The 7,500-nt window shown below is 40.9% G+C and overlaps 1 protein-coding gene across 3 annotated transcripts in view; it reads right to left on the bottom strand.

The window, feature by feature from the left end:
* Nucleotides 1–7,500, bottom strand: part of LOC138051420 (uncharacterized) — a 51,405-nt gene that overhangs the window by 30,648 nt on the left and 13,257 nt on the right. The gene's annotated exons all lie outside the window — the stretch shown is intronic.

Here is a 7,500-nt window from a genome sequence, read left to right as displayed (position 1 = left end):
CCGATAATCACCTCGACGGACAAAATCGCTGCCAGTAGTCGTTTTGCCACTGTAAGTGAAGATGATTTCACATGGAAATGTTTTTTTTCTCTTTTTTGAAATAATCGCCTGTGTAGTTATACCGATAATCACTGAGCCTGAGGCGAATAATTGTTAAATAATTAACAATAATTATTCACTGACACTGAGGTGAATAATTGTTGTAGTGATAACCACACCAGCTGAATAAAAAGTGTACCAAAAAACTCCATTGTTTTTGTACATTATGGTTGGAAATTTTAAATCTTGCGTGCCAGAATCCATTTGTTTTCACTTCAGCTACTCAGGGTTAAATAGGACTTGGCTAGTCACCTCCGAGTTAGGCAATCAGCGCTTGTGGAGAGCACTATTCACTTTTGTGGTATATATACTAATTAACAAGCCGAATCAGAGGTGGCTAGTGGTGGATATTACCTTGCTGCTAAATATCAACCACTAACCACCAACTCTACCGGTGAATAGTTGTTAAATTACTTTATACTAAAACAGTGAGATAATATAACACGAAAAGATTATTTTAACTAATAATTTATTATAATTTCTTCCTGCAACAATAACAATCTTTTTGGGGGCAAATCCTGGGCCAGTTGCTCAGAGATGAATAGCAAAACCTATTCTTTGTTTGAGTAACCAATCAGAGCATGCCTTCAATGCTATCCACTGTTTTAATATATGCTAATACAGAACATTGGGCAAATGTATTCAACTCCAATTATTGGAGTACAAGAAAACAAACAGGAGCATGATAATCATTGTGTGATGCATTAAACCAACCAGAAAAAATATGAGTACAAAATTAAAGAAAGAACGTCTAATTTTAGAGCTGAGGCTGAACGTTCTTATAAATTTTTGCGTTGTGACGCTGAAAATGTTCTTAAGATGTTCTTAAATTTACGTGGTGTAGCTTTTCAAGAAATCAATGCAGGCATGACCAGGAAACCTATCTGATCGAAGTGCTTGATTTGATGGTGTTGAAGTTTAATATTTTGTAACGATAATTTATAAATGAAAACTGCTGACATTATTATAAACTGAGATGTGTATCATGCAATAAGAAAACTATCATTATGTCATACAAAATATACCCTTAAGTATTTGGGTTAATTTAAATTTCTTTACCATTATTTTATGCTTTCATTTAAAACACTTGGCTTATCACCTCCAAGTTAGGCAATCAGCGCAAGTGGAGATCACTATTCAGTTTCGTGTTATATACTAATTAACAAGCCAAAGTGGACGTGGCAGTTTTAGTATATGCTAATACAGAATATTGGGCAAATTAATGATGTCACACCTTACCACTTAATGAATAGCTGCAAAATGTTGTACAAAGTTGTAAGGGTAAAAAAAGAAGCTTTCTTTCCGATACGGAAGTGTCTTAATAACATTACAAATAATTTTACAAATTTTGGAATTTCAGAAAACCATGCAAAAGTAATAATTATTTTCTTTATGTAAGTTAATTGTATGAGGTTGCATTGGTGTATTCTGTAATTTGAGGGCAAATTACCCAAATAAATCACTATGATAGGACAATGTAACTTCATAGTTGTTTATGCATATAATTATATACATATATTATTCTTGAATGTATCCTACAGTTACATGATAATAGAAAACTTTATTGATCATTATTTATCCATAAACCTGTTTGTGCATGTGATGCATCACTGCAACTCACAAAAGAAAAAAAAACTCTCATGGTAGTTTCAGTACAATTCTACCACCGCGAGCCCTATTTTTGCTAGCTATTAGGACATGTCAGCACTTACCATTGTTTTGTAGGAAAGTAAATGAGTTTATATTAATAACTTCAATTCAAATAAGGAGAGATATTTATAGTTCTTTGATTATTTGGAGTTGATATGATTTGACTTTAGATGCCCCCTTTTTAGATGATAATTATTGTTATTCTTGACTAATAGTATTTTTTTGTTTTTTGTTTTTTGCATATATATATACATTTCCTTTTAGGCACTGTACTTTTAATAAGGAATCTCTGTATTCTGTACATACTGACCTAATTACTCAGATATTACTGTTCATCTCTGTATTTTATTCATTTTATTTTAATCATGTGTGTAATTGTATTTAGTAAATAAATAATAAATTTGCAAAGTCAAACAGCAGACCTCTGATTAACTTCTTTTGTTTGTCCACCAGCACTTGTATATTTCACATAATTGTAGTCAGTGTTTGTAGAGATTGGTTAAAAATTACCACCCACAAGTATACTTAATACCTTTTCAGGCCTACCCACAACAGCTGTCGGTTTTAGAATTCTAATATGCGCTCCGTTTTCTTCTCAGAGGGTGGAGCCTTCCCCTGAGGTGCTATAGAGTAACCAGTGGTATCACGGGAACCGCAATCTGATTCTGCAACACCTTTTTGGGGGTTAGGGGACCATACTCAAAACCAGGGGGAATTATGGCCAAAAAACATGTCTTTCTCACTTATGCAGGGCCTTCCCTGGGCGTGCTAGAGACTAACCAATGGCATCACCAGATGCGCAATCAAGTTTTGCAACACCTTTTTGGGGTTAGGGGACCCATAGTCAAAACCGGGGGGAGATCGCCCAGAAACCTGTTTTTCTCACTTATGCAGGGCCTTCCCTGGGCGTGCTAGAGAGAAACCAATGGTATCATCAGATGCGCAATCAAGTTCTGCAACACCTTTTCGGGGTTAGGGGGCCCATAGTCAAAACCGGGGGGAGATATCCTCGAAAAACCTGTTTTTTTTCATTTATGCAGGGCCTTTCCCTGAGGTGCTAGAGAGTAACCAATAGTAGCACAGGATGTGCCATCCAATTCTGCAACAACTTCTGGGGGTTAGGAGGATCCAGCTCAAAACTGGGGGGAGATATCCTCAAAAAACATGCTTTTCTCTCTTATGCAGGGCCTTCCCTGGGCGTGCTAGAGAGTAACCAATGGTATCATGGGATGCGCCATCCGATGCGCCATCCAATTCTGCAACAACTTCTGGGGGTTAGGAGGATCCAGCTCAAAACTGGGGGGAGATATCCTCAAAAACATGCTTTTCTCTCTTATGCAGGGCCTTCCCTGGGTGTGCTAGAGAGTAACCAATGGTATCATGGGATGCGCCATCCGATTCTGCAACGACTTCTGGGGGTTAGGGGGGCCCAGCTCAAAACCGGGGGGAGATATCCTCAAGAAACCTGTTTTTCTCACTTATGGAGAGCCTTCCCTGGGCGTGCTAGAACAAAACCAAGGGTATCACCGGATGCGGCATTCGATTATGCAACGACTTCTGGGGGTTAGGGGAACCCAGCTCAAAACCGGGCAGAGTTATGGCCAAAAAAACCCAAAACAGGTTTTTTGGAAACAAGTCCCCTGGGATTTGGAATTGGGCCAATCCGAGTGCAGCGCCAGAGAGGTGTCGGGAGGGCGCGTCCGATGGGCACCGAGTCGAGTCCGGGGGGCCACTTTGGTGTGGAAATGGGGGTCTTGTCGGGCCTCTGGCGTCCGTGGGTCGATTCGCCCCGGGTCGAAACTAGGGCGAAAAGTTGTTGGGCCACGTGACCTAGGCGCATGGGCAGTGCGGTCCCAAGGGAATAAAACGTAGGAATGTTATCGACAAAAAACCGTCCACAGGGAAACCAAGGTGACACAGGACACCCAAACTCTGTCACGTGATAGATCTCATCGAGACGATTCCAACGAGGTATGGCACGACGGGATATCTACAATAGAACTGGAGATACGTTTTGGACGCGATCTGGCCGTGAAGATCCAGTAGTAGTTTCACACCTAAACAGGGCTTGAGGCTCTTCAGAAGTGGACCAGAGCAGTGGTGACCAATTTTGAGGGTCGGATAAGAGCTACGAAGCTGAAATTTGGCACACACCTGCGCTTGGCCTAGGAGGTGAAGCTGACGGAAAATGGGGAGAAACGGTCAAAACCGGGGGGAGTTATGGCCCCAAAACCACTTTTTTCACTTATAGAGCAGAGCCTTCCCTGGGCGTGCTAGAGACTAACCAATACCACCAGCAGATGCGCCATCCGATTCTGCAACAACTTCACGGGCTTACGGGGCCCATCTCAAAACTGGGGGGAGTTATGGCGCAAAAACCACTTTTCCTCTCTTATGCAGGGCCTTCCCTGGGCTTGCTGGAGACTGACCGATACCACCGGCAGATGCGCCGTGCGATTCTGCGACTACTTCTGGGGGTTAGGTCGTGCCAGCTCAAAACCGGGGGGAGTCATGGCCCAAAGACCACTCAGGCCTGGCCAGCACGGAGGCAGACCGATAGCACCAGCAGATGCGCCTGCTCATTCTGCATCTATCTGTCCGGGTCGGGGGGTTCGCCTCGGTCCTCACCGACGGAGACTTGCAAGAAAAAAAGGCCCCTCCCCTGCCCCTGGGTGAAGGGCGGAGGAGGGGCCATCCAAGATGCGGACTCGACTCCCGCATCTTTGATGCGGAAACGGGGCACTCTTTTCCACATCTTTCATGCGGACTCGTCTCCCGCATCTTTGATGCGGACTCCACTCCCTCATCGCATCTTCCATGCATGACAAGGAAGTAACTATTAGACTTGTCAAAAAAAAAATGGATTTTTCCAAGTCCTCCACCATGACCCGACAAGGAGTCTTTGCTGGACTTGTCAAAAAAATATGAAAAGATCGATCTTAAAACAAAGGTTGAATCTCAGATGATCGTAGCGACAGGCTACTCTACAACGTACAATACCCCTTTTTCTTTAAAGTCGTCTGCAAAGGATCTCTGTCCTACCGGCGTAAAACTTCCTTGTACCTCGATCTCGAGCCTCGATCCGAAATACGCCAGAAAACCACTAAAAACGCTCTGATTTCAATTTTATGCTCATTCTTCAGTGAGAGAACTTAAAAGAATGCCAATTTGACCAAATTATATTTTCGATTTCTCCCACAAATTTGCCCGTCATATAACTGCCCGGTGAATAACGTACTATAGTACGCGACTCCAGCCATAGCGATCCAATAAAAGTGCATTTACGATCCAAAATACTCCAGAAAACCGCTAAAAACGCTCGGATTTCAATTTTATGCGCATTCTTCAGTAAGGAAACTTAAAAGAATGCCAATTTGACCAAATTATATTTTCGGTTTCTCCCACAAATTTGCCCGTCATATAACTGCCCGGTGAATAACGTACTATAGTACGCGACTCCAGCCATAGCGATCCAATAAAAGTGCATTTACGATCCGAAATACTCCAGAAAACCGCTAAAAACGCTCAGATTTCAATTTTATGCTCATTCTTCAGTAAGCGAACTTAAAAGAATGCCAATTTGACCAAATTATATTTTCGATTTCTCCCACAATTTTGCCCGTCATATAACTGCCCGGTGAATAACGTACTATAGTACGCGACTCCAGCCATAGCGATCCAATAAAATTGCATTTACAATCCGAAATTCGCCAGAAAACCGCTAAAAACGCTCTGATTTCAATTTTATGCTCATTCTTCAGTAAGGGAACTTAAAAGAATGCCAATTTGGGCAAATTATATTTTCGATTTCTCCCACAAATTTGCCCGTCATATAACTGCCCGGTAAATAACGTACTATAGTACGCGACTCCAGCCATAGCGATCCAATAAATGTGCTTTTACGATCTGAAATGCGCCAGAAAACCGCTACAAACATTCTGATTTCAATTTTATGCTCATTCCTTAGTAAGGGAACTTAAAAGAATGCCAATTTGACCAAAATATATTTTCGATTTCTCCCACAATTTTGCCCGTCATATAACTGCCCGGTGAATAACGTACTATAGTACGCGACTCCAGCCATAGCGATCCAATAAAAGTGCATTTACAATCCGAAATTCGCCAGAAAACCGCTAAAAACGCTCTGATTTCAATTTTATGCTCATTCTTCAGGAAGGGAACTTAAAAGAATGCCAATTTGGGCAAATTATATTTTCGATTTCTCCCACAAATTTGCCCGTCATATAACTGCCCGGTAAATAACGTACTATAGTACGCGACTCCAGCCATAGCGATCCAATAAATGTGCTTTTACGATCTGAAATGCGCCAGAAAACCGCTACAAACATTCTGATTTCAATTTTATGCTCATTCCTTAGTAAGGGAACTTAAAAGAATGCCAATTTGACCAAAATATATTTTCGATTTCTCCCACAATTTTGCCCGTCATATAACTGCCCGGTGAATAACGTACTATAGTACGCGACTCCAGCCATAGCGATCCAATAAATGTGCTTTTACGATCTGAAATACGCCAGAAAACCGCTACAAACATTCTGATTTCAATTTTATGCTCATTCCTCAGTAAGGGAACTTAAAAGAATGCCAATTTGACCAAAATATATTTTCGATTTCTCCCACAATTTTGCCCGTCATATAACTGCCCGGTGAATAACGTACTATAGTACGCGACTCCAGCCATAGCGATCCAATAAATGTGCTTTTACGATCTGAAATACGCCAGAAAACCGCTACAAACATTCTGATTTCAATTTTATGCTCATTCCTCAGTAAGGGAACTTAAAAGAATGCCAATTTGACCAAATTATATTTTCGATTTCTCCCACAAATTTGCCCGTCATATAACTGCCCGGTGAATAACGTACTATAGTACGCGATTACCGCCATAGCGCTCCGATAAATGTGCTTTTACGATCCGAAATACGCCAGAAAACCGCTAAAAACGCTCTGATTTCAATTTTATGCTCATTCTTCAGTAAGGGAACTTAAAAGAATGCCAATTTGGGCAAATTATATTTCCGATTTCTCCCACAAATTTGCCCGTCATATAACTGCCTGGTGAATAACGTACTATAGTACGCGACTCCAGCCATAGCGATGCAATAAAAGTGCATTTGCGATCCGAAATACGCCAGAAAACCACTAAAAACGCTCTGATTTCAATTTTATGCTCATTCTTCAGGAAGGGAACTTAAAAGAATGCCTATTTGGGCAAATTATATTTTCGATTTCTCCCACAAATTTGCCCGTCATATAACTGCCCGGTGAATAACGTACTATAGTACGCGACTCTCGCAGCTATCACTAATAACTGTGCTTTTACGATCCGAAATACAACAGAGAACCGCTGAAAACGCTCTGATTTCAATTTTATTCTCATTCCTTAGTAATAGAACTGAAAAGAATGATAATTTGGCGAAATTTAATTATCGATTTCTCGCACAAATTTGTTCGTCGTAACTCGGCTTGGGGCTAAAATCCCTGATATATTAGCGAATTCTGACCTGAAACTGTGAGCTAAAAACGCTGCAAGCTGGGCTCCGTGAAACATTTTAGGAAATCCTTCCCTCCAATATGTTAAAATATGTTTATTTAAGCAAATTCTGATAGCTAACTTAGTAAATGTATTTCAACTCAAATGTTGTGGAAATATATTCGTCGGAGATTAATTTCCCATTGGAATGTGTGCATATTCTACATAGACTGTCTATATTTACCTATGTTATCCTG

The sequence above is a fragment of the Montipora capricornis genome, chromosome 6, assembly GCF_036669925.1.
Source record: "Montipora capricornis isolate CH-2021 chromosome 6, ASM3666992v2, whole genome shotgun sequence".
Classification (NCBI taxonomy): domain Eukaryota; kingdom Metazoa; phylum Cnidaria; class Anthozoa; order Scleractinia; family Acroporidae; genus Montipora; species Montipora capricornis.
Note: the sequence above shows the minus strand (reverse complement) of the source record. Positions and strands in the feature narration are given on the sequence as shown.